A 27,666-nucleotide genomic window follows, 5' to 3' on the forward strand; every position below is an offset into this window, starting at 1 on the left:
GAAAGCCGTCCTTCACCTAGCTTGTTGGGAACACAAAGTTCCTTTTTAGTTGCAAACTCCACTCCATACATATATATGGGGAGGTACTAGCTCCAACTCGGTTTTATAGTGAAAACTGCAGGAACATCAAACCGGCACTCAGAAACAGACTGAGAAACCAGAGTATAATTTTCTCCTGCAACCCGTTCCCTTTTTGCTAGATGAACGAACGTCTCTCCACATGCTCAGTACTGAGGGGTAAGTGTGTGTGAAAGCCGTCCTTCACCTAGCTTGTTGGGAACACAAAGTATCTTTTCAGTTGCAAACTCCACTCCATACATATATATGGGGAGGTACTAGCCCCAATTCGGTTTTACAGTGAAAACTGCAGGAACTTCAAACCGACACTAGGAAACAGACTGAGAAACCAGAAAAAAAGTTTCTCCAGCAACACGTTCCCTTTTTGCTAGATGAACGAACGTCTCTCCACATGCTCAGTTCTGAAAGATGTGTGTGTGTGAAAGCCGTCCTTCACCTAGCTTGTTGGGAACACAAAGTTTCTTTTCAGTTGCAAACTCCACTCCATACATATATATGGGGAGGTACTAGCTCCAACTCGGTTTTACAGTGAAAACTGCAGGAACTTCAAACCGGCACTAGGAAGCAGACTGAGAAACCAGAGTATAATTTTCTCCTGCAACCCGTTCCCTTTTTGCTAGATGAACGAACGTCTCTCCACATGCTCAGTACTGAGGGGTAATTGTGTGTGAAAGCCGTCCTTCACCTAGCTTGTTGGGAACACAAAGTATCTTTTCAGTTGCAAACTCCACTCCATTCATATATATGGGTAGGTACTAGCTCCAACTCGGTTTTACAGTGAAAACTGCAGGAACTTCAAACCGGCACTAGGAAACAGACTGAGAATCCAGAGTAAAAGTTCCTCCTGCAACCCGTTCCCTTTGTGCTAGATGAACGAACGTCTCTCCACATGCTCAGTTCTGAGAGATAAGTGTGTGTGAAAGCCGTCCTTCACCTAGCTTGTTGGGAACACAAAGTTTCTTTTCAGTTGCAAACTCCACTCCATACATATATATGGGGAGGTACTAGCTCCAACTCGGTTTTACAGTGAAAACTGCAGGAACTTCAAACCGGCACTAGGAAACAGACTGAGAAACCAGAGTAATAGTTTCTCCAGCAACCCGTTCCCTTTTTGCTAGATGAACGAACGTCTCTCCACATGTTCAGTTCTGAGAGGTAAGTTTGTGTGAAAGCCGTCCTTCACCTAGCTTGTTGGGAACACAAAGATTCTTTTCAGTTGCAAACTCCACTCCATACATATATATGGGGAGGTACTAGCCCCAATTCGGTTTTACAGTGAAAACTGCAGGAACTTCAAACCGACACTAGGAAACAGACTGAGAAACCAGAAAAAAAGTTTCTCCAGCAACACGTTCCCTTTGTGCTAGATGAACGAACGTCTCTCCACATGCTCAGTTCTGAAAGATATGTGTGTGTGAAAGCCGTCCTTCACCTAGCTTGTTGGGAACACAAAGTTTCTTTTCAGTTGCAAACTCCACTCCATACATATATATGGGGAGGTTTTAGCTCCAACTCGGTTTTACAGTGAAAACTGCAGGAACTTCAAACCAGCACTAGGAAACAGAGTGAGAAACCAGAGAAAAAGTTCCTCCTGCAACCCGTTCCCTTTGTGCTAGATGAACGAACGTCTCTCCACATGCTCAGTTCTGAGAGATAAGTGTGTGTGAAAGCCGTCCTTCACCTAGCTTGTTGGGAACACAAAGATTCTTTTCAGTTGCAAACTCCACTCCATACATATATATGGGGAGGTACTAGCTCCAACTCGTTTTTACTGTGAAAACTGCAGGAACTTCAAACCGGCACTAGGAAACAGACTGAGAATCCAGAGTAAAAGATCCTCCTGCAACCCGTTCCCTTTGTGCTAGATGAACGAACGTCTCTCCACATGCTCAGTTCTGAGAGATAAGTGTGTGTGAAAGCCGTCCTTCACCTAGCTTGTTGGGAACACAAAGTTTCTTTTCAGTTGCAAACTCCACTCCATACATATATATGGGGAGGTACTAGCTCCAACTCGGTTTTACAGTGATAACTGCAGGAACTTCACCCCCGCACTAGGAAACAGCCTGAGAAACCAGAGTAAAAGTTTCTCCTGCAACCCGTTCCCTTTGTGCTAGATGAACGAACGTCTCTCCACATGCTCAGTTCTGAGAGATAAGTGTGTGTGAAAGCCGTCCTTCACCTAGCTTGTTGGGAACACAGTTTCTTTTCAGTTGCAAACTCCACTCCATACATATATATGGGGTGGTACTAGCTCCAACTCGGTTTTACAGTGAACACTGCAGGAACTTCAAACCGGCACTAGGAAACAGACTGAGAAACCAGAGTAAAAGTTTCTCCTGCAACCTGTTCCCTTTGTGCTAGATGAACGAACGTCTCTCCACATGCTCAGTTCTGAGAGATAAGTGTGTGTGAAAGCCGTCCTTCACATAGATTGTTGGGAACACAAAGATTCTTTTCAGTTGCAAACTCCACTCCATACATATATATGCGGAGATCCAAGCTCCAACACGGTTTTACTGTGAAAACTGCAGGAACTTCAAACCGGCACTAGGAAACAGACTGAGAAACCAGAGAAAAAGTTTCTCGTGCCTCCCGTTCCCTTTGTGCTAGATGAACGAACGTCTCTCCACATGCTCAGTTCTGAGAGATAAGTGTGTGTGAAAGCCGTCCTTCACCTAGCTTGTTGGGAACACAAAGTTTGTTTTCAGTTGCAAACTCCACTCCATACATATATATGGGGTGGTACTAGCTCCAACTCGGTTTTACAGTGAACACTGCAGGAACTTCAAACCGGCACTAGGAAACAGACTGAGAAACCAGAGTAAAAGTTTCTCCTGCAACCTGTTGCCTTTGTGCTAGATGAACGAACGTCTCTCCACATGCTCAGTTCTGAGAGATAAGTGTGTGTGAAAGCCGTCCTTCACATAGATTGTTGGGAACACAAAGATTCTTTTCAGTTGCAAACTCCACTCCATACATATATATGCGGAGATCCAAGCTCCAACTCGGTTTTACAGTGAAAACTGCAGGAACTTCAAACCGGCACTAGGAAACAGACTGAGAAACCAGAGAAAAAGTTTCTCGTGCCTCCCGTTCCCTTTGTGCTAGATGAACGAATGTCTCTCCACATGCTCAGTTCTGAGAGATAAGTGTGTGTGAAAGCCGTCCTTCACCTAGCTTGTTGGGAACACAAAGTTTCTTTTCAGTTGCAAACTCCACTCCATACATATATATGGGGAGGTACTAGCTCCAACTCGGTTTTACAGTGATAACTGCAGGAACTTCACCCCCGCACTAGGAAACAGACTGAGAAACCAGAGTAAAAGTTTCTCCTGCAACCCGTTCCCTTTGTGCTAGATGAACGAACGTCTCTCCACATGCTCAGTTCTGAGAGATAAGTGTGTGTGAAAGCCGTCCTTCACCTAGCTTGTTGGGAACACAAAGTTTCTTTTCAGTTGCAAACTCCACTCCATACATATATATGGGGTGGTACTAGCTCCAACTCGGTTTTACAGTGAACACTGCAGGAACTTCAAACCGGCACTAGGAAACAGACTGAGAAACCAGAGTAAAAGTTTCTCCTGCAACCTGTTCCCTTTGTGCTAGATGAACGAACGTCTCTCCACATGCTCAGTTCTGAGAGATAAGTGTGTGTGAAAGCCGTCCTTCACATAGATTGTTGGGAACACAAAGATTCTTTTCAGTTGCAAACTCCACTCCATACATATATATGCGGAGATCCAAGCTCCAACTCGGTTTTACAGTGAAAACTACAGGAACTTCAAACCGGCACTAGGAAACAGACTGAGAAACCAGAGAAAAAGTTTCTCGTGCCTCCCGTTCCCTTTGTGCTAGATGAACGAACGTCTCTCCACATGCTCAGTTCTGAGAGAAAAGTGTGTGTGAAAGCCGTCCTTCACCTAGCTTGTTGGGAACACAAAGTTTGTTTTCAGTTGCAAACTCCACTCCATACATATATATGGGGTGGTACTAGCTCCAACTCGGTTTCACAGTGAACACTGCAGGAACTTCAAACCGGCACTAGGAAACAGACTGAGAAACCAGAGTAAAAGTTTCTCCTGCAACCTGTTCCCTTTGTGCTAGATGAACGAACGTCTCTCCACATGCTCAGTTCTGAGAGATAAGTGTGTGTGAAAGCCGTCCTTCACCTAGCTTGTTGGGAACACAAAGTTTCTTTTCAGTTGCAAACTCCACTCCATACATATATATGGGGAGGTACTAGCTCCAACTCGGTTTTACGGTGAAAACTGCAGGAACTTCAAACCGGCACTTGGAAACAGAGTGAGAAACCAGAGAAAAAGTTTCTCCTGCCTCCCGTTCCCTTTGTGCTAGATGAACGAACGTCTCTCCACATGCTCAGTTCTGAGAGATAAGTGTGTGTGAAAGCCGTCCTTCACCTAGCTTGTTGGGAACACAAAGTTTCTTTTCAGTTCCAAACTCCACTCCATACATATATATGGGGAGGTACTAGCTCCAACTCGTTTTTACTGTGAAAACTGCAGGAACTTCAAACCGGCACTAGGAAACAGACTGAGAATCCAGAGTAAAAGTTCCTCCTGCAACCCGTTCCCTTTGTGCTAGATGAACGAACGTCTCTCCACATGCTAAGTTCTGAGAGATAAGTGTGTGTGAAAGCCGTCCTTCACCAAGCTTGTTGGGAAAAAAAAGTTTCTTTTCAGTTGCAAACTTCACACCATACATATATATGGGGAGGTACCAGCTCCAACACGGTTTTACAGTGAAAACTGCAGGAACTTCAAACCGGCACTAGGAAACAGACTGAGAAACCAGAGTAAAAGTTTCTCCTGCAACCCGTTCCCTTTGTGCTAGATGAACGAACGTCTCTCCACATGCTCAGTTCTGAAAGATATGTGTGTGTGAAAGCCGTCCTTCACCTAGCATGTTGGGAACACAAAGTTTCTTTTCAGTTCCAAACTCCACTCCATACATATATATGGGTAGGTGCTAGCTCCAACTCGATTTTACAGTGAAAACTGCAGGAACTTCAAACCGGAACTAGGGAACAGACTGAGAAACCAGAGTAAAAGTTTCTCCTGCAAACCGTTCCATTTGTGCTAGATGAACGAACGTCTCTCCACATGCTCGGTTCTGAGAGATAAGTGTGTGTGAAAGCCGTCCTTCACCTAGCTTGTTGGGAACACAAAGTTTCTCTTCAGCTGCAAACTCCACTCCATACATATATATGGGGAGATACAAGCTCCAACTCGGTTTTAAAGTGAAAACTGCAGGAACTTCAAACCGGCACAAGGAAACAGAGTGAGAAACCAGAGAAAAAGTTTCTCCTGCTTCCCGTTCCCTTTGTGCTAGATGAACGAACGTCTCTCCACATGCTCAGTTCTGAGAGATAAGTGTGTGTGAAAGCCGTACTTCACCTAGCTTGTTGGGAACACAAAGATTCTTTTCAGTTGCAAACTCCACTCCATACATATATATGGGGAGGTATTAGCTCCAACTCGGTTTTACAGTGAAAACTGCAGGAACTTCAAACCGGCACTAAGAAACAGACTGAGAAACAAGAGTAAAAGTTTCTCCTGCAACCCGTTCCCTTTTTGCTAGATGAACGAACGTCTCTCCACATGCTCAATTCTGAGGGGTAAGTGTGTGTGAAAGCCGTCCTTCACCTAGATTGTTGGGAACACAAAGTTTCTTTTCAGTTGCAAACTCCACTCCATACATATATATGGGGAGGTACTAGCTCCAACTCGTTTTTACTGTGAAAACTGCAGGAAATTCAAACCGGCACTAGGAAACAGACTGAGAATCCAGAGTAAAAGTTCCTCCTGCCTCCCGTTCCCTTTGTGCTAGATGAACGAACGTCTCTCCACATGCTCAGTTCTGAGGGATAAGTGTGTGTGAAAGCCGTACTTCACCAAGCTTGTTGGGAAAAAAAAGTTTCTTTTCAGTTGCAAACTCCACTCCATACATATATATGGGGAGGTACTAGCTCCAACTCGGTTTTACAGTGAAAACTGCAGGAACTTCAAACCGGCACTTGGAAACAGACTGAGAAACCAGAGTAATAGTTTCTCCTGCCTCCCGTTCCCTTTGTGCTAGATGAACGAACGTCTCTCCACATTCTCAGTTCAGACCAGATATGTGTGTGTGAAAGCCGTCCGTCACCTAGCTTGTTGGGAACACAAAGTTTCTTTTCAGTTGCAAACTCCACTCCAAACATATATATGGGGAGGTACTAGCTCCAACTCGCTTTTGCAGTGAAAACTGCAGGAACTTCAAACCGGCACTAGGAAACAGACTGAGAGACCAGGGAAAAAGTTTCTCCTGCAACCCGTTCCCTTTGTGCTAGATGAACGAACGTCTCTCCACATGCTCGGTTCTGAGAGATAAGTGTGTGTGAAAGCCGTCCTTCACCTAGCTTGTTGGGAACACAAAGTTTCTCTTCAGCTGCAAACTCCACTCCATACATATATATGGGGAGATACAAGCTCCAACTCGGTTTTACAGTGAAAACTGCAGGAACTTCAAACCGGCACTAGGAAACAGAGTGAGAAACCAGAGAAAAAGTTTCTCCTGCCTCCCGTTCCCTTTGTGCTAGATGAACGAACGTCTCTCCACATGCTCAGTTCTGAGGGATAAGTGTGTGTGAAAGCCGTACTTCACCTAGCTTGTTGGGAACACAAAGTTTCTTATCAGTTGCAAACTCCACTCCATACATATATATGGGGAGGTACTAGCTCCAACTCGGTTTTACAGTGAAAACTGCAGGAACTTCAAACCGGCACTTGGAAACAGACTGAGAAACCAGAGTAAAAGTTTCTCCTGCAACCCGTTCCCTTTGTGCTAGATGAACGAACGTCTCTCCACATTCTCAGTTCAGACCAGATATGTGTGTGTGAAAGCCGTCCGTCACCTAGCTTGTTGGGAACACAAAGTTTCTTTTCAGTTGCAAACTCCACTCCATACATATATATGGGGAGGTAATAGCTCCAAGTCGCTTTTGCAGTGAAAACTGCAGGAACTTCAAAACGGCACTAGGAAACAGACTGAGAGACCAGGGAAAAAGTTTCTCCTGCAAACCGTTCCCTTTGTGCTAGATGAACGAACGTCTCTCCACATGCTCGGTTCTGAGAGATAAGTGTGTGTGAAAGCCGTCCTTCACCTAGCTTGTTGGGAACACAAAGTTTCTCTTCAGCTGCAAACTCCACTCCATACATATATATGGGGAGATACAAGCTCCAACTCGGTTTTACAGTGAAAACTGCAGGAACTTCAAACCGGCACTAGGAAACAGAGTGAGAAACCAGAGAAAAAGTTTCTCCTGCCTCCCGTTCCCTTTGTGCTAGATGAACGAACGTCTCTCCACATGCTCATTTCTGAGAGATAAGTGTGTCTGAAAGCCGTCCTTCACCTAGCTTGTTGGGAACACAAAGATTCTTTTCAGTTGCAAACTCCACTCCATACATATATATGGGGAGGTACTAGCTCCAACTCGGTTTTACAGTGAAAACTGGAGGAACTTCAAACAGGCACTAAGAAACAGACTGAGAAACCAGAGTAAAATTTCTCCTGCAACCCGTTCCCTTTTTGCTAGATGAACGAACGTCTCTCCACATGCTCAGTTCTGAGGGGTAAGTGTGTGTGAAAGCCGTCCTTCACCTAGCTTGTTGGGAACACAAAGTTTCTTATCAGTTGCAAACTCCACTCCATACATATATATGGGGAGGTACTAGCTCCAACTCGGTTTTACAGTGAAAACTGCAGGAACTTCAAACCGGCACTAGGAAACAGACTGAGAAACCAGAGTAAAAGTTTCTCCTGCAAACCGTTCCCTTTGTGCTAGATGAACGAACGACTCTCCACATTCTCAGTTCAGACCAGATATGTGTGTGTGAAAGCCGTCCGTCACCTAGCTTGTAGGGAACACAAAGTTTCTTTTCAGTTGCAAACTCCACTCCAAACATATATATGGGGAGGTACTAGCTCCAACTCGCTTTTGCAGTGAAAACTGCAGGAACTTCAAACCGGCACTAGGAAACAGACTGAGAGACCAGGGAAAAAGTTTCTCCTGCAACCCATTCCCTTTGTGCTAGATGAACGAACGTCTCTCCACATGCTCGGTTCTGAGAGATAAGTGTGTGTGAAAGCCGTCCTTCACCTAGCTTGTTGGGAACACAAAGTTTCTCTTCAGCTGCAAATTCCACTCCATACATATATATGGGGAGATACAAGCTCCAACTCGGTTTTACAGTGAAAACTGCAGGAACTTCAAACCGGCACTAGGAAACAGAGTGAGAAACCAGAGAAAAAGTTTCTCCTGCCTCCCGTTCCCTTTGTGCTAGATGAACGAACGTCTCTCCACATGCTCAGTTCTGAGAGATAAGTGTGTGTGAAAGCCGTCCTTCACATAGCTTGTTTGGAACACAAAGGTTCTTTTCAGTTGCAAACTCCACTCCATACATATATATGGGGAGGTACTACCTCCAACTCGGTTTTACAGTGAAAACTGCAGGAACTTCAAACCGGCACTAAGAAAAAGACTGAGAAACCAGAGTACAAGTTTCTCCTGCAACCCGTTCCCTTTTTGCTAGATGAACGAACGTCTCTCCACATGCTCAGTTCTGAGGGGTAAGTGTGTGTGAAAGCCATCCTTCACCTAGCTTGTTGGGAACACAAAGTTTCTTTTCAGTTGCAAACTCCACTCCATACATATATATGGGGAAGTACTAGCTCCAACTCGTTTTTACTGTGAAAACTGCAGGAACTTCAAACCGGCACTAGGAAACAGACTGAGAATCCAGAGTAAAAGTTCCTCCTGCCTCCCGTTCCCTTTGTGCTAGATGAACGAACGTCTCTCCACATGCTCAGTTCTGAGGGATAAGTGTGTGTGAAAGCCGTCCTTCACCTAGCTTGTTGGGAACACAAAGTTTCTTTTCAGTTGCAAACTCCACTCCATACATATATATGGGGAGGTACTAGCTCCAACTCGGTTTTACAGTGAAAACTGCAGGAACTTAAAACCGGCACTTGGAAACAGACTGAGAAACCAGAGTAAAAGTTTCTCCTGCAACCCGTTCCCTTTGTGCTAGATGAACGAACGTCTCTCCACATTCTCAGTTCAGACCAGATATGTGTGTGTGAAAGCCGTCCTTCACCTAGCTTGTTGGGAACACAAATTTTCTCTTCAGCTGCAAACTCCACTCCATACATATATATTTGGAGATACAAGGTCCAACTCGGTTTTACAGTGAAAACTGCAGGAACTTCAAACCGGCACTAGGAAACAGAGTGAGAAACCAGAGAAAAAGTTTCTCCTGCCTCCCGTTCCCTTTGTGCTAGATGAACGAACGTCTCTCCACATGCTCAGTTCTGAGAGATAAGTGTGTGTGAAAGCCGTCCTTCACCTAGCTTGTTGGGAACACAAAGATTCTTTTCAGTTGCAAACTCCACTCCATACATATATATGGGGAGGTACTAGCTCCAACTCGGTTTTACAGTGAAAACTGCAGGAACATCAAACCGGCACTAAGAAACAGACTGAGAAACCAGAGTAAAAGTTTCTCCTGCAACCCGTTCCCTTTTTGCTAGATGAACGAACGTCTCTCCACATGCTCAGTTCTGAGGGGTTAGTGTGTGTGAACGCCGTCCTTCACCTAGCTTGTTGGGAACACAAAGTTTCTTTTCAGTTGCAAACTCCACTCCATACATATATATGGGGAGGTACTAGCTCCAACTCGTTTTTACTGTGAAAACTGCAGGAACTTCAAACCGGCACTAGGAAACAGACTGAGAGACCAGGGAAAATGTTCCTCCTGCCTCCCGTTCCCTTTGTGCTAGATGAACGAACGTCTCTCCACATGCTCAGTTCTGAGGGATAAGTGTGTGTGAAAGCCGTACTTCACCTAGCTTGTTGGGAACACAAAGTTTCTTTTCAGTTGCAAACTCCACTCCATACATATATATGGGGAGGTACTAGCTCCAACTCGGTTTTACAGTGAAAACTGCAGGAACTTCAAACCGGCACTTGGAAACAGACTGAGAAACCAGAGTAAAAGTTTCTCCTGCAACCCGTTCCCTTTGTGCTAGATGAACGAACGTCTCTCCACATTCTCAGTTCAGACCAGATATGTGTGTGTGAAAGCCGTCCTTCACCTAGCTTGTTGGGAACACAAATTTTCTCTTCAGCTGCAAACTCCACTCCATACATATATATTTGGAGATACAAGCTCCAACTCGGTTTTACAGTGAAAACTGCAGGAACTTCAAACCGGCACTAGGAAACAGAGTGAGAAACCAGAGAAAAAGTTTCTCCTGCCTCCCGTTCCCTTTGTGCTAGATGAACGAACGTCTCTCCACATGCTCAGTTCTGAGAGATAAGTGTGTGTGAAAGCCGTCCTTCACCTAGCTTGTTGGGAACACAAAGATTCTTTTCAGTTGCAAACTCCACTCCATACATATATATGGGGAGGTACTAGCTCCAACTCGGTTTTACAGTGAAAACTGCAGGAACATCAAACCGGCACTAAGAAACAGACTGAGAAACCAGAGTAAAAGTTTCTCCTGCAACCCGTTCCCTTTTTGCTAGATGAAAGAACGTCTCTCCACATGCTCAGTTCTGAGGGGTAAGTGTGTGTGAACGCCGTCCTTCACCTAGCTTGTTGGGAACACAAAGTTTCTTTTCAGTTGCAAACTCCACTCCATACATATATATGGGGAGGTACTAGCTCCAACTCGTTTTTACTGTGAAAACTGCAGGAACTTCAAACCGGCACTAGGAAACAGACTGAGAATCCAGAGTAAATGTTCCTCCTGCCTCCCGTTCCCTTTGTGCTAGATGAACGAACGTCTCTCCACATGCTCAGTTCTGAGGGATAAGTGTGTGTGAAAGCCGTACTTCACCTAGCTTGTTGGGAACACAAAGTTTCTTTTCAGTTGCAAACTCCACTCCATACATATATATGGGGAGGTACTAGCTCCAACTCGGTTTTACAGTGAAAACTGCAGGAACTTCAAACCGGCACTTGGAAACAGACTGAGAAACCAGAGTAAAAGTTTCTCCTGCAACCCGTTCCCTTTGTGCTAGATGAACGAACGTCTCTCCACATGCTCAGTTCTGAGGGGTTAGTGTGTGTGAAAGCCGTCCTTCACCTAGCTTGTTGGGAACACAAAGTTTCTTTTCAGTTGCAAACTCCACTCCATACATATATATGGGGAAGTACTAGCTCCAACTCGTTTTTACTGTGAAAACTGCAGGAACTTCAAACCGGCACTAGGAAACAGACTGAGAATCCAGAGTAAAAGTTCCTCCTGCCTCCCTTTCCCTTTGTGCTAGATGAACGAACGTCTCTCCACATGCTCAGTTCTGAGGGATAAGTGTGTGTGAAAGCCGTCCTTCACCTAGCTTGTTGGGAACACAAAGTTTCTTTTCAGTTGCAAACTCCACTCCATACATATATATGGGGAGGTACTAGCTCCAACTCGGTTTTACAGTGAAAACTGCAGGAACTTAAAACCGGCACTTGGAAACAGACTGAGAAACCAGAGTAAAAGTTTCTCCTGCAACCCGTTCCCTTTGTGCTAGATGAACGAACGTCTCTCCACATTCTCATTTCAGACCAGATATGTGTGTGTGAAAGCCGTCCGTCACCTAGCTTGTTGGGAACACAAAGTTTCTTTTCAGTTGCAAACTCCACTCCATACATATATATGGGGAGGTACTAGCTCCAACTCGCTTTTGCAGTGAAAACTGCAGGAACTTCAAACCGGCACTAGGAAACAGACTGAGAGACCAGGGAAAAAGTTTCTCCTGCAACCCGTTCCCTTTGTGCTAGATGAACGAACGTCTCTCCACATGCTCGGTTCTGAGAGATAAGTGTGTGTGAAAGCCGTCCTTCACCTAGCTTGTTGGGAACACAAAGTTTCTCTTCAGCTGCAAACTCCACTGCATACATATATATTTGGAGATACAAGCTCCAACTCGGTTTTACAGTGAAAACTGCAGGAACTTCAAACCGGCACTTGGAAACAGACTGAGAAACCAGAGAAAAATTTTCTCCTGCCTCCCGTTCCCTTTGTGCTAGATGAACGAACGTCTCTCCACATGCTCAGTTCTGAGAGATAAGTGTGTGTGAAAGCCGTCCTTCACCTAGCTTGTTGGGAACACAAAGATTCTTTTCAGTTGCAAACTCCACTCCATACATATATATGGGGAGGTACTAGCTCCAACTCGGTTTTACAGTGAAAACTGCAGGAACATCAAACCGGCACTAAGAAACAGACTGAGAAACCAGAGTAAATTTTCTCCTGCAACCAGTTCCCTTTTTGCTAGATGAACAAACGTCTCTCCACATGCTCAGTTCTGAGGGGTAAGTGTGTGTGAACGCCGTCCTTCACCTAGCTTGTTGGGAACACAAAGTTTCTTTTCAGTTGCAAACTCCACTCCATACATATATATGGGGAGGTACTAGCTCCAACTCGTTTTTACTGTGAAAACTGCAGGAACTTCAAACCGGCACTAGGAAACAGACTGAGAATCCAGAGTAAAAGTTCCTCCTGCCTCCCGTTCCCTTTGTGCTAGATGAACGAACGTCTCTCCACATGCTCAGTTCTGAGGGATAAGTGTGTGTGAAAGCCGTACTTCACCTAGCTTGTTGGGAACACAAAATTTCTTTTCAGTTGCAAACTCCACTCCATACATATATATGGGGAGGTACTAGCTCCAACTCGGTTTTACAGTGAAAACTGCAGGAACTTCAAACCGGCACTTGGAAACAGACTGAGAAACCAGAGTAAAAGTTTCCCCTGCAACCCGTTCCCTTTGTGCTAGATGAACGAACGTCTCTCCACATGCTCAGTTCTGAGAGATAAGTGTGTGTGAAAGCCGTCCTTCTCCTAGCTTGTTGGGAACACAAAGTTTCTTTTCAGTTGCAAACTCCACTCCATACATATACATGGGGAGGTACTAGCTCCAACTCGGTTTTACAGTGAAAACTACAGGAACTTCAAACCGGCACTTGGAAACAGACTGAGAAACCAGAGTAAAAGTTTCTCCTGCAACCCGTTCCCTTTGTGCTAGATGAACGAACGTCTCTCCACATGCTCAGTTCTGAGAGATAAGTGTGTGTGAAAGCCGTCCTTCTCCTAGCTTGTTGGGAACACAAAGTTTCTTTTCAGGTGCAAACTCCACTCCATACATATATATGGGGAGGTACTAGCTCCAACTCGGTTTTACAGTGAACACTGCAGGAACTTCAAACCGGCACTAGGAAACAGACTGAGAAACCAGAGTAAAAGTTTCTCCTGCAACCCGTTCCCTTTGTGCTAGATGAACGAACGTCTCTCCACATGCTCAGTTCTCAGAAATAATTGTGTGTGAAAGCCGTCCTTCACATAAATTGTTCGGAACACAAAGATTCTTTTCAGTTGCAAACTCCACTCCATACATATATATGCGGAGATACAAGCTTCAACTCGGTTTTACAGTGAAAACTGCAGGAACTTCAAACCGGCACTAGCAAACAGACTGAGAAACCAGAGAAAAAGTTTCTCCTGCCACCCGTTCCCTTTGTGCTAGATGAACGAACGTCTCTCCACATGCTCAGTTCTCAGAAATAATTGTGTGTGAAAGCCGTCCTTCATCTAGCTTGTTGGGAACACAAAGTTTCTTTTCATTTGCAAACTACAGTCGATACATATATATGGGGAGGTACAAGCTCCAACTCGGTTTTACAGTGAAAACTGCAGGAACTTCAAACCGGCACTAGGAAACAGACTGAGAAACCAGAGTAAAAGTTTCTCCTGCAACACGTTCCCTTTGTGCTAGATGAACGAACGTCTCTCCACATGCTCAGTTCTGAGAGAAAAGTGTGTGTGAAAGCCGTCCTTCTCCTAGCTTGTTGGGAACACACAGTTTCTTTTCAGTTGCAAACTCCACTCCATAAATATATATGGGGAGGTACAAGCTCCAACTCGGTTTTACAGTGAAAACTGCAGGAACTTCAAACCGGCACTTGGAAAAAGACTGAGAAACCAGAGTAAAGTTTCTCCTGCAACCCGTTCCTTTTGTGCTAGATGAACGAACGTCTATCCACATGCTCAGTTCTCAGAAATAATTGTGTGTGAAAGCCGTCCTTCATCTAGCTTGTTGGGAACACAAAGTTTCTTTTCAGTTGCAAACTACAGTCGATACATATATATTGGGAGGTACTAGCTCCATCACGTTTTACAGTGAAAACTGCAGGAACTTCAAACCGGCACTAGGAAACAGACTGAGAAACCAGAGTAAAAGTTTCTCCTGCAACCTGTTCCCTTTGTGCTAGATGAACGAACGTCACTCCACATGCTCAGTTCTGAGAGATAAGTGTGTGTGAAAGCCGTCCTTCACCTAGATTGTTGGGAACACAAAGATTCTTTTCAGTTGCAAACTCCACTCGATACATATATATGGGGAGATACAACCTCCAACTCTGTTTTACAGTGAAAACTGCAGGAACTTCAAACCGGCACTAGGAAACAGACTGAGAAACCAGAGTAAAAGTTTCTCCTGCAACCTGTTCCCTTTGTGCTAGATGAACGAACGTCTCTCCACATGCTAAGTTCTGAGAGATAAGTATGTGTGAAAGCCGTCCTTCACCTACCTTGTTGGGAACACAAAGATTCTTTTCAGTTGCAAACTCCACTCGATACATATATATGGGGAGATACAAGCTCCAACTCGGTTTTACAGTGAAAACTGCAGGAACTTCAAACCGGCACTAGGAAAAAGACTGAGAAACCAGAGAAAAATTTCTCCTGCCTCCCGTTCCCTTTGTGCTAGATGAACGAACGTCTCTCCACATGCTCAGTTCTGAGGGATAAGTGTGTGTGAAAGCCGTACTTCACCTAGCTTGTTGGGAACACAAAGTTTCTTTTCAGTTGCAAACTCCACTCCATACATATATATGGGGAGGTACTAACTCCAACTCGGTTTTACAGTGAAAACTGCAGGAACTACAAACCGGCACTAGGAAACAGACTGAGAAACCAGAGTAAAAGTTTCTCCTGCAACCTGTTCCCTTTGTGCTAGATGAACGAACGTCTCTCCACATGCTCAGTTCTGAGAGATAAGTGTGTGTGAAAGCCGTCCTTCTCCTAGCTTGTTGGGAACACAAAGATTCTTTTCAGGTGCAAACTCCACTCCATACATATATATGGGGAGGTACTAGCTCTAACTCGGTTTTACACTGAACACTGCAGGAACTTCAAACCGGCACTAGGAAACAGACTGAGAAACCAGAGTAAAAGTTTCTCCTGCAACCCGTTCCCTTCGTGCTAGCTGAAAGAACGTCTCTCCACATGCTCAGTTCTGAGAGATAAGTGTGTGTGAAAGCCGTCCTTCGCATAGATTGTTGGGAACACAAAGATTCTTTTCAGTTGCAAACTCCACTCCATACATATATATGCAGAGATACAAGCTCCAACTCGGTTTTACTGTGAAAACTGCAGGAACTTCAAACCGGCACTAGGAAACAGACTGAGAAATCAGAGAAAAAGTTTCTCCTGCCTCCCGTTCCCTTTGTGCTAGATGAACGAACGTCTCTCCACATGCTCAATCTCAGAAATAATTGTGTGTGAAAGCCGTCCTTCATCTAGCTTGTTGGGAACACAAAGTTTCTTTTCATTTGCAAACTACAGTCGATACATATATATGGGGAGGTACTAGCTCCAACTCGGTTTTACAGTGAAAACTGCAGGAACTTCAAACCGGCACTAGGAAACAGAATGAGAAACCAGAGTAAAAGTTTATCCTGCAACCTGTTCCCTTTGTGCTAGATGAACGAACGTCTCTCCACATGCTCAGTTCTGAGAGATAAGTGTGTGTGAAAGCCGTCCTTCACCTAGATTGTTGGAAACACAAAGATTCTTTTCAGTTGCAAACTCCACTCGATACATGTATATGGGGAGATACAAGCTCCAACTCGGTTTTACAGTGAAAATTGCAGGAACTTCAACCCGGCACTAGGAAACAGACTGAGAAATCAGAGAATAAGTTTCTCCTGCCTCCCGTTCCCTTTGTGCTAGATGAACGAACGTCTCCCCAAATGATCAGTTCTGAGAGATAAGTGTGTGTGAAAGCCGTACTTCACCTAGATTGTTGGGAACACAAAGTTTCTTTTCAGTTGCAAACTCCACTCCTTACATTTATATGGGGAGGTACTAGCTCCAACTCGGTTTTACAGTGAACACTGCAGGAACTTCAAACCGGCACTTGGAAACAGACTGAGAAACCAGAGTAAATGTTTCTCCTGCAACCCGTTCCCTTTGTGCTAGATGAACGAACGTCTCTCCACATGCTCAGTTCTGAGAGATAAGTGTGTGTGAAAGCCGTACTTCTCCTAGCTTGTTGGGAACACAAAGTTTCTTTTCAGTTGCAAACTCCACTCCATACATATATATGGGGAGGTACTAGCTCCAACTCGGTTTTACAGTGAACACTGCAGGAACTTCAAACCGGCACTTGGAAACAGACTGAGAAACCAGAGAAAAAGTTTCTCCTGCCTCCCGTTCCCTTTGTGTTAGATGAACGAACATCTCTCCACATGCTCAGTTCTGAGAGATAAGTGTGTGTGAAAGCCGTACTTCACCTAGCTTGTTGGGAACACACAGTTTCTTTTCAGTTGCAAACTCCACTCCGTATATATATATGGGGAGGTACTAGCTCCAACTCGGTTTTACAGTGAAAACTGCAGGAACTTCAAACCGGCACTTGGAAACAGACTGAGAAACCAGAGTAAAAGTTTCTCCTGCAACCCGTTCACTTTGTGCTAGATGAACGAAAGTCTCTCCACATGCTCAGTTCTGAGAGATAAGTGTGTGTGAAAGCCGTCCTTCTCCTAGCTTCTTGGGAACACAAAGTTTCTTTTCAGTTGAAAACTCCACTCCATACATATATATGGGGAGGTACTAGCTCCAACTCGGTTTTACAGTGAAAACTGCAGGAACTTCATACCGGCACTAGGAAACAGACTGAGAAACCTGAGTAAAAGTTTCTCCTGCAACCTGTTCCCTTTGTGCTAGATGAACGAACGTCACTCCACATGCTCAGTTCTGAGAGATAAGTGTGTGTGAAAGCCGTCCTTCACCTAGATTGTTGGGAACACAAAGATTCTTTTCAGTTGCAAACTCCACTCGATACATATATATGGGGAGATACAAGCTCCAACTCGGTTTTACAGTGAAAACTGCAGGAACTTAAAACCGGCACTAGAAACAGACTGAGAAACCAGAGTAAAAGTTTATCCTGCAACCTGTTCCCTTTGTGCTAGATGAACGAACGTCTCTCCACATGCTCAGTTCTGAGAGATAAGAATGTGTGAAAGCCGTCCTTCACCTACCTTGTTGGGAACTCAAAGATTCTTTTCAGTTGCAAAATCCACTCGATACATATATATGGGGAGATACAAGCTCCAACTCGGTTTTACAGTGAAAACTGCAGGAACTTCAAACCGGCACAAGGAAACAGACTGAGAAACCAGAGAAAAAGTTTCCCCTGCCTCCCGTTCCCTTTGTGCTAGATGAACGAACGTCTCTCCACATGCTCATTTCTGAGGGATAAGTGTGTGTGAAAGCCGTACTTCAGCTAGCTTGTTGGGAACACAAAGTTTCTTTTCAGTTGCAAACTCCACTCCATACATATATATGGGGAGGTACTAGCTCCAACTCGGTTTTACAGTGAAAACTGCAGGAACTTCAAACCAGCACTTGGAAACAGACTGAGAAACCAGAGTAAAAGTTTCTACTGCAAACCGTTCCCTTTGTGCTAGATGAACGAACGTCTCTCCACATGCTCAGTTCTGAGAGAAAAGTGTGTGTGAAAGCCGTACTTCACCTAGCTTGTTGGGAACACAAAGTTTCTTTTCAGTTGCAAACTCCACTCCATACATATATATGGGGAGGTACTAGCTCCAACTCGGTTTTACAGTGAAAACTGCAGGAACTACAAACCGGCACTAGGAAACAGACTGAGAAACCAGAGTAAAAGTTTCTCCTGCAACCTGTTCCCTTTGTGCTAGATGAACGAACGTCTCTCCACATGCTCAGTTCTGAGAGATAAGTGTGTGTGAAAGCGGTCCTTCACCTAGATTGTTGGGAACACAAAGATTCTTTTCAGTTGCAAACTCCCCTCGATACATATATATGGGGAGATACAAGCTCCAAATCGGTTTTACAGTGAAAACTGCAGGAACTTAAAACCGGCACTAGGAAACAGACTGAGAAACCAGAGTAAAAGTTTCTCCTGCAACCTTTTCCCTTTGTGCTAGATGAACGAACGTCTCTCCACATGCTCAGTTCTGAGAGATAAGTGTGTGTGAAAGCCGTCCTTCACCTACCTTGTTGGGAACACAAAGATTCTTTTCAGTTGCAAACTCCACTCGATACATATATATGGGGAGATACAAGCTCCAACTCGGTTTTACAGTGAAAACTGCAGGAACTTCAAACCGGCACTAGGAAACAGACTGAGAAACCAGAGAAAAAGTTTCTCCTGCCTCCCGTTCCCTTTGTGCTAGATGAACGAATGTCTCTCCACATGCTCAGTTCTGAGGGATAAGTGTGTGTGAAAGCCGTACTTCACCTAGCTTGTTGGGAACACAAAGTTTCTTTTCAGTTGCAAACTCCACTCCATACATATATATGGGGAGGTACTAGCTCCAACTCGGTTTTACAGTGAAAACTGCAGGAACTTCAAACCGGCACTTGGAAACAGACTGAGAAACCAGAGTAAAAGTTTCTCCTGCAACCCTTACCCTTTGTGCTAGATGAACGAACGTCTCTTCACATGCTCAGTTCTGAGATATAAGTGTGTGTGAAAGCCGTCCTTCTCCTAGCTTGTTGGGAACACAAAGTTTCTTTTCAGTTGCAAACTCCACTCCATACATATATATGGGGAGGTACTAGCTCCAACTCGGTTTTACACTGAACACTGCAGGAACTTCAAACCCGCTCTAGGAAACAGACTGAGAAACCAGAGTAAAAGTTTCCCCTGCAACCTGTTCCCTTTGTGCTAGATGAACGAACGTCTCTCCACATGCTCATTTCTGAGAGATAAGTGTGTGTGAAAACCGTCCTTCACCTAGATTGTTGGGAACAGAAAGATTCTTTTTAGTTGCAAACTCAACTCGATACATGTATATGGGGAGATACAAGCTCCAACTCGGTTTTACAGAGAAAACTGCAGGAACTTCAAACCGGCACTAGGAAACAGACTGAGAAATCAGAGAATAAGTTTCTCCTGCCTCCCGTTCCCTTTGTGCTAGATGAACGAACGTCTCCCCAAATGCTCAGTTCTGAGAGACAATTGTGTGTGAAAGCCGTACTTCACATAGATTGTTGGGAACACAAAGTTTCTTTTCAGTTGCAAACTCCACTCCATACATATATATGGGGAGGTACTAGCTCCAACTCGGTTTTACAGTGAAAACTGCAGGAACTTCAAACCGGCACTTGGAAACAGACTGAGAAACCAGAGTAAAAGTTTCTCCTGCAACCCTTTCCATTTGTGCTAGATGAACGAACGTCTCTCCACATGCTCAGTTCTGAGAGATAAGTGTGTGTGAAAGCCGTCCTTCACCTAGATTGTTGGGAACACAAAGTTTCTTTTCAGTTGGAAACTACAATCGATACATATATATGGGGAGGTACTAGCTCCAACTCGGTTTTACAGTGAAAACTGCAGGAAATTCAAACCGGCACTAGGAAACAGACTGAGAAACCAGAGAAAAAGTTTCTCCTGCAACCCGTTCCATTTGTGCTAGATGAACGAACGTCTCTCCACATGTGAGTTCTGAGAAATAATTGTGTGTGAAAGCCGTCTTTCATCTAGCTTGTTGGGAACACAAAGTTTCTTTTCAGTTGCAAACTAATGTCCATACATATATATGGGGAGGTACTAGCTCCAACTCGGTTTTACAGTGAAAACTGCAGGAACTTCAAACCGGCTCTAGGAAACAGACTGAGAAACCAGAGTAAAAGTTTCTCCTGCAACCTGTTCCATTTGTGCTAGATGAACGAAAGTCTCTCCACATGCTCAGTTCTGAGAGATAAGTGTGTGTGAAAGCCGTCCTTCACCTAGATTGTTGGGAACACAGAGATTCTTTTCAGTTGCAAACACCACTCGATACATGTATATGGGGAGATACTAGCTCCAACTCTGTTTTACAGTGAAAACTGCAGGAGCTTCAAACCGGCACTAGGAAACAGACTGAGAAATCAGAGAATAAGTTTCTCCTGCATCCCGTTCCCTTTGTGCTAGATGAACGAACGTCTCCCCAAATGCTCAGTTCTGAGAGACAAGTGTGTGTGAAAGCCGTACTTCACCTAGATTGTTGGGAACACAAAGTTTCTTTTCAGTTGCAAACTCCACTCCATACATATATATGGGGAGGTACTAGCTCCAACTCGGTTTTACAGTGAAAACTGCAGGAACTTCAAACCGGCACTTGGAAACAGACTGAGAAACCAGAGTAAAAGTTTCTCCTGCAACCCGTTCCCTTTGTGCTAGATGAACGAACGTCTCTCCACATGCTCAGTTCTGAGAGATAAGTGTGTGTGAAAGCCGTCCTTCACCTAGATTGTTGGGAACACAAAGATTCTTTTCAGTTGCAAACTCCACTCGATACATGTATATGGGGAGATACAAGCTCCAACTCGGTTTAACAGTGAAAACTGCAGGAACTTCAAACCGGCACTGGGAAACAGACTGAGAAGTCAGAGAATAAGTTTCTCCGGCCTCCGGTTCCCTTTGTGCTAGATGAACGAACGTCTCCCCAAATGCTCAGTTCTGAGAGATAAGTGTGTGTGAAAGCCGTACATCATTTGGCTTGTTGGGAACACAAAGTTTCTCTTCAGTTGCAAACTCCACTCCATACATATATATGGGGAGGTACTAGCTCCAACTCGGTTTTACAGTGAAAACTACAGGAACTTCAAACCGGCACTTGGAAACAGACTGAGAAACCAGAGTAAAAGTTTCTCCTGCAACCCGTTCCCTTTGTGCTAGATGAACGAACGTCTCTCCACATGCTCAGTTCTGAGAGATAAGTGTGTGTGAAAGCCGTCCATCTCCTAGCTTGTTGGGAACACAAAGTTTCTTTTCAGTTGCAAACCCCACTCCATACATATATATGGGGAGGTACTAGCTCCAACTCGGTTTTACAGTGAACACTGCAGGAACTTCAAACCGGCACTTGGAAACAGACTGAGAAACCAGAGAAAAAGTTTCTCCTGCCTCCCGTTCCCTTTGTGCTAGATGAACGAACGTCTCTCCACATGCTCAGTTCTGAGAGATAAGTGTGTGTGAAAGCCGTACTTCACCTAGCTTGTTGGGAACACAAAGTTTCTTTTCAGTTGCAAACTCCACTCCATACATATATATGGGTAGCTACTAGCTCCAACTCGGTTTTACAGTGAAAACTGCAGGAACTTCAAATCGGCACTTGGAAACAGACTGAGAAAACAGAGTAAAAGTTTCTCCTGCAACCCGTTCACTTTGTGCTAGATGAACGAACGTCTCTCCACATGCTCAGTTCTGAGAGATAAGTGTGTGTGAAAGCCGTCCTTCATCTAGCTTGTTGGGAACACAAAGTTTCTTTTCAGTTGCAAACTACAGTCGATACATATATATTGGTAGGTACTAGCTACAACACGGTTTTACAGTGAAAACTGCAGGAATTTCAAACCGGCACTAGGAAACAGACTGAGAAACCAGAGTAAAAGTTTCTCCTGCAAACTGTTCCCTTTGTGCTAGATGAACGAACGTCACTCCACATGCTTAGTTCTGAGAGATAAGTGTGTGTGAAAGCCGTCCTTCACCTAGATTGTTGGGAACACAAAGATTCTTTTCAGTTGCAAACTCCACTCGATACATATATATGGGGAGATACAAGCTCCAACTCGGTTTTACAGTGAAAACTGCAGGAGCTTCAAACCGGCACTAGGAAACAGACTGAGAAACCAGAGTAAAAGTTTCTCCTGCAACCTGTTCCCTTTGTGCTAGATGAACGAACGTCTCTCCACATGCTCAGTTCTGAGAGATATTTATGTGTGAAAGCCGGCCTTCACCTACCTTGTTGGGAACACAAAGTTTCTTTTCAGTTGCAAACTCCACTCGATACATATATGTGGGGAGATACAAGCTCCAACTCGGTTTTACAGTGAAAACTGCAGGAACTTCAAACCGGCACTAGGAAACAGACTGAGAAACCAGAGAAAAAGTTTCTCCTGCCACCCGTTCCCTTTGTGCTAGATGAACGAACGTCTCTCCACATGCTCAGTTCTGAGGGATAAATGTGTGTGAAAGCCGTCCTTCACCTAGCTTGTTGGGAACACAAAGTTTCTTTTCAGTTGCAAACTCAACTCCATACATATATATGGGGAGGTACTAGCTCCAAATCGGTTTTACAGTGAAAACTGCAGGAACTACAAACCGGCACTAGGAAACAGACTGAGAAACCAGAGTAAAAGTTTCTCCTGCAACCTGTTCCCTTTGTGCTAGATGAACGAACGTCTCTCCACATGCTCAGTTCTGAGAGATAAGTGTGTGTGAAAGCGGTCCTTCACCTAGATTGTTGGGAACACAAAGATTCTTTTCAGTTGCAAATTCCCCTCGATACATATATATGGGGAGATACAAGCTCCAAATCGGTTTTACAGTGAAAACTGCAGGAACTTAAAACCGGCACTAGGAAACAGACTGAGAAACCAGAGTAAAAGTTTCTCCTGCAACCTGTTCCCTTTGTGCTAGATGAACGAACGTCTCTCCACATGCTCAGTTCTGAGAGATAAGTGTGTGTGAAAGCCGTCCTTAACCTACCTTGTTGGGAACACAAAGATTCTTTTCAGTTGCAAACTCCACTCGATACATATATATGGGGAGATACAAGCTCCAACTCGGTTTTACAGTGAAAACTGCAGGAACTTCAAACCGGCACTAGGAAACAGACTGAGAAACCAGAGAAAAAGTTTCTCCTGCCTCCCGTTCCCTTTGTGCTAGATGAACGAATGTCTCTCCACATGCTCAGTTCTGAGGGATAAGTGTGTGTGAAAGCCGTACTTCACATAACTTGTTGGGAACACAAAGTTTCTTTTCAGTTGCAAACTCCACTCCATACATATATATGGGGAGGTACTAGCTCCAACTCGGTTTTACAGTGAAAACTGCAGGAACTTCAAACCGGCACTTGGAAACAGACTGAGAAACCAGAGTAAAAGTTTCTCCTGCAACACGTACCCTTTGTGCTAGATGAACGAACGTCTCTTCACATGCTCAGTTCTGAGATATAAGTGTGTGTGAAAGCCGTCCTTCTCCTATCTTGTTGGGAACACAAAGTTTCTTTTCAGTTGCAAACTCCACTCCATACATATATATGGGGAGGTACTAGCTCCAACTCGGTTTTACAGTGAACACTGCAGGAACTTCAAACCGGCTCTAGGAAACAGACTGAGAAACCAGAGTAAAAGTTTCCCCTGCAACCTGTTCCCTTTGTGCTAGATGAACGAACGTCTCTCCACATGCTCATTTCTGAGAGATAAGTGTGTGTGAAAGCCGTCCTTCACCTAGATTGTTGGGAACAGAAAGATTCTTTTCAGTTGCAAACTCCACTCGATACATGTATATGGGGAGATACAAGCTCCAACTCGGTTTTACAGAGAAAACTGCAGGAACTTCAAACCGGCACTAGGAAACAGACTGAGAAATCAGAGAATAAGTTTCCCCTGCCTCCCGTTCCATTTGTGCTAGATGAACGAACGTCTCCCCAAATGCTCAGTTCTGAGAGACAATTGTGTGTGAAAGCCGTACTTCACATAGATTGTTGGGAACACAAAGTTTCTTTTCAGTTGCAAACTCCACTCCATACATATATATGGGGAGGTACTAGCTCCAACTCGGTTTTACAGTGAACACTGCAGGAACTTCAAACCGGCACTAGGAAACAGACTGAGAAACCAGAGTAAAAGTTTTTCCTGCAACCTGTTCCCTTTGTGCTAGATGAACGAACGTCTCTCCACATGCTCAGTTCTGAGAGATAAGTGTGTGTGAAAGCCGCCTTCACATAGATGGTTGGGAACACAAAGATTCTTTTCAGTTGCAAACTCCACTCCATACATATATATGGGGAGGTACTAGCTCCAACTCTGTTTTACAGTGAACACTGCAGGAACTTCAAACCGGCACTAGGAAACAGACTGAGAAACCAGAGTAAAAGTTTCTCCTGCAACCCGTTCCATTTGTGCTAGATGAACGAACGTCTCTCCACATGCTCAGTTCTGAGAGATAAGTGTGTGTGAAAGCCTTCAATCTCCTAGCTTGTTGGGAACACAAAGTTTCTTTTCAGTTGCAAACCCCACTCCATATATATATATGGGGAGGTACTAGCTCCAACTCGGTTTTACAGTGAACACTGCAGGAACTTCAAACCGGCACTTGGAAACAGACTGAGAAACCAGAGAAAAAGTTTCACCTGCCTCCCGTTCCCTTTGTGCTAGATGAACGAAAGTCTCTAAACATGCTCAGTTCTGAGAGATAAGTGTGTGTAAAAGCCGTTCTTCTCCTAGCTTGTTGGGAACACAAAGTTTCTTTTCAGTTGCAAACTCCACTCCATACATATATATGGGGAGGTACTAGCTCCAACTCGGTTTTACAGTGAACACTGCAGGAACTTCAAACCGGCACTAGGAAACAGACTGAGAAACCAGAGTAAAAGTTTTTCCTGCAACCTGTTCCCTTTGTGCTAGATGAACGAACGTCTCTCCACATGCTCAGTTCTGAGAGATAAGTGTGTGTGAAAGCCGCCTTCACATAGATGGTTGGGAACACAAAGATTCTTTTCAGTTGCAAACTCCACTCCATACATATATATGGGGAGGTACTAGCTCCAACTCTGTTTTACAGTGAACACTGCAGGAACTTCAAACCGGCACTAGGAAACAGACTGAGAAACCAGAGTAAAAGTTTCTCCTGCAACCCGTTCCCTTTGTGCTAGATGAACGAACGTCTCTCCACATGCTGAGTTCTGAGAAATAATTGTGTGTGAAAGCCGTCTTTCATCTAGCTGGTTGGGAACACAAAGTTTATTTACAGTTCCAAACTACAGTCGATACATATATATGGGGAGGTACTAGCTCCAACTCGGTTTTACAGTGAAAACTGCAGGAACTTCAAACCGGCACTAGGAAACAGACTGAGAAACCAGAGTAAAAGTTTCTCCTGCAACCTGTTTCTTTTGTGCTAGATGAACGAACGTCTCTCCACATGCTCAGTTCTGAGAGATAAGTGTGTGTGAAAGCCGTCCTTCACATAGATTGTTGGGAACACAAAGATTCTTTTCAGTTGCAAACTCCACTCTATACATGTATATGGGGAGATACAAGCTCCAACACGGTTTTACAGTGAAAACTGCAGGAGCTTCAAACCGGCACTAGGAAACAGACTAAGAAATCAGAGAATAAGTTTCTCCTGCCTCCCGTTCCCTTTGTGCTACATGAACGAACGTCTCCCCAAATGCTCAGTTCTGAGAGATAAGTGTGTGTGAAAGCCGTACTTCACCTAGCCTGTTGGAAACACAAAGTTTCTTTTCAGTTGCAAACTCCACTCCATACGTATATAAGAGGAAGTACTAGCTCCAAATCGGTTTTACAGTGAAAACTGCAGGAATTTCAAACCGGCACTTGGAAACAGACTGAGAAACCAGAGTAAAAGTTTCTCCTGCAACCCGTTCCCTTTGTGCTAGATGAACGAACGTCTCTCCACATGCTCAGTTCTGAGAGATAAGTGTGTGTGAAAGCCGTCCTTCTCCTAGCTTCATGGGAACACAAAGTTTCTTTTCAGTTGCAAACTCCACTCCATACATATATATGGGGAGGTACTAGCTCCAACTCGGTTTTACAGTGAACACTGCAGGAACTTCAAACCGGCACTAGGAAACAGACTGAGAAACCAGAGCAAAAGTTTCTCCTGCAACCCGTTCCCTTTGTGCTAGATGAACGAACGTCTCTCCACATGCTGAGTTCTGAGAAATAATTGTGTGTGAAAGCCATTTTTCATCTAGCTTGTTGGGAACACAAAGTTTCTTTTCAGTTGCAAACTACAATCGATACATATATATGGGGAGGTACTAGCTCCAACTCGGTTTTACAGTGAAAACTGCAGGAACTTCAAACCGGCACTATTAAACAGACTGAGAAACCAGAGTAAAAGTTTCTCCTGCAACCCGTTCCCTTTGTGCTAGATGAACGAACGTCTCTCCACATGCTCAGTTCTGAGAGATAAGTGTGTGTGAAAGCCGTCCTTCACCTAGATTGTTGGGAACACAAAGATTCTTATCAGTTGCAAACTCCACTCCATACATATATATGGGGAGATACTAGCTCCAACTCGGTTTTACAGTGAAAACTGCAGGAACATCAAACCGGCACTAGGAAACAGACTGAGAAACCAGAGTAAAAGTTTCTCCTGCAACCTGTTACCTTTGTGCTAGATGAACGAACGTCTCTACACATGCTCAGTTCTGAGAGTTAAGTATGTGTGAAAGCCGTCCTTCACCTAGCTTGTTGGGAACACAAAGATTCTTTTCAGTTGTAAACTCCACTCCATACATATATCAGGGGAGATACTAGCTCCAACTCGATTTTACGGTGAAAACTGCAGGAACTTCAAACCGGCACTAGGTAACAGACTGAGAAACCAGAGAATAACTTTCTCCTGCCTCCCGTTCCCTTTGTGCTAGATGAACGAACGTCTCTCCACATGCTCAGTTCTGAGAAATAATTGTGTGTGAAAGCCGTCCTTCATCTAGCTTGTTGGGAACACAAAGTTTCTTTTCAGTTGCAAACTACAGTCGATACATATATATTGGAAGGTACTAGCTCCAACACGGTTTTACAGTGAAAACTGCAGGAATTTCAAACCGGCACTAGGAAACAGAAAGAGAAACCAGAGTAAAAGTTTCTCCTGCAACCAGTTCCCTTTGTGCTAGATGAACGAAAGTCTCTCCACATGCTCAGTTCTGAGAGATAAGTGTGTGTGAAAGCCGTCCTTCACCTAGCTTGTTGGGAACACAAAGATTCTTTTCAGTTGCAAACTCCACTCGATACATATATATGGGAGATACAAGCTCCAACACGGTTTTACAGTGAAAACTGCAGGAACGACAAACCGGCACTTGGAAACAGACTGAGAAACCAGAGTAAAAGTTTCTCCTGCAACCTGTTCAATTTGTGCTAGATGAACGAACGTCTCTCCACATGCTCAGTTCTGAGAGATAAGTATGTGTGAAAGCCGTCCTTCACATAGCTTGTTGGAAACACAAAGATTCTTTTCAGTTGTAAACTCCACTCCATACATATATATGGGGAGGTACTAGCTCCAACTCGGTTTTACAGTGAACACTGCAGGAACTTCAAACCGGCACTAGGAAACAGACTGAGAAACCAGAGCAAAAGTTTCTCCTGCAACCCGTTCCCTTTGTGCTAGATGAACGAACGTCTCTCCACATGCTGAGTTCTGAGAAATAATTGTGTGTGAAAGCCATTTTTCATCTAGCTTGTTGGGAACAC

The sequence above is a fragment of the Camelus bactrianus genome, chromosome 28, assembly GCF_048773025.1.
Source record: "Camelus bactrianus isolate YW-2024 breed Bactrian camel chromosome 28, ASM4877302v1, whole genome shotgun sequence".
NCBI lineage: Eukaryota > Metazoa > Chordata > Mammalia > Artiodactyla > Camelidae > Camelus > Camelus bactrianus.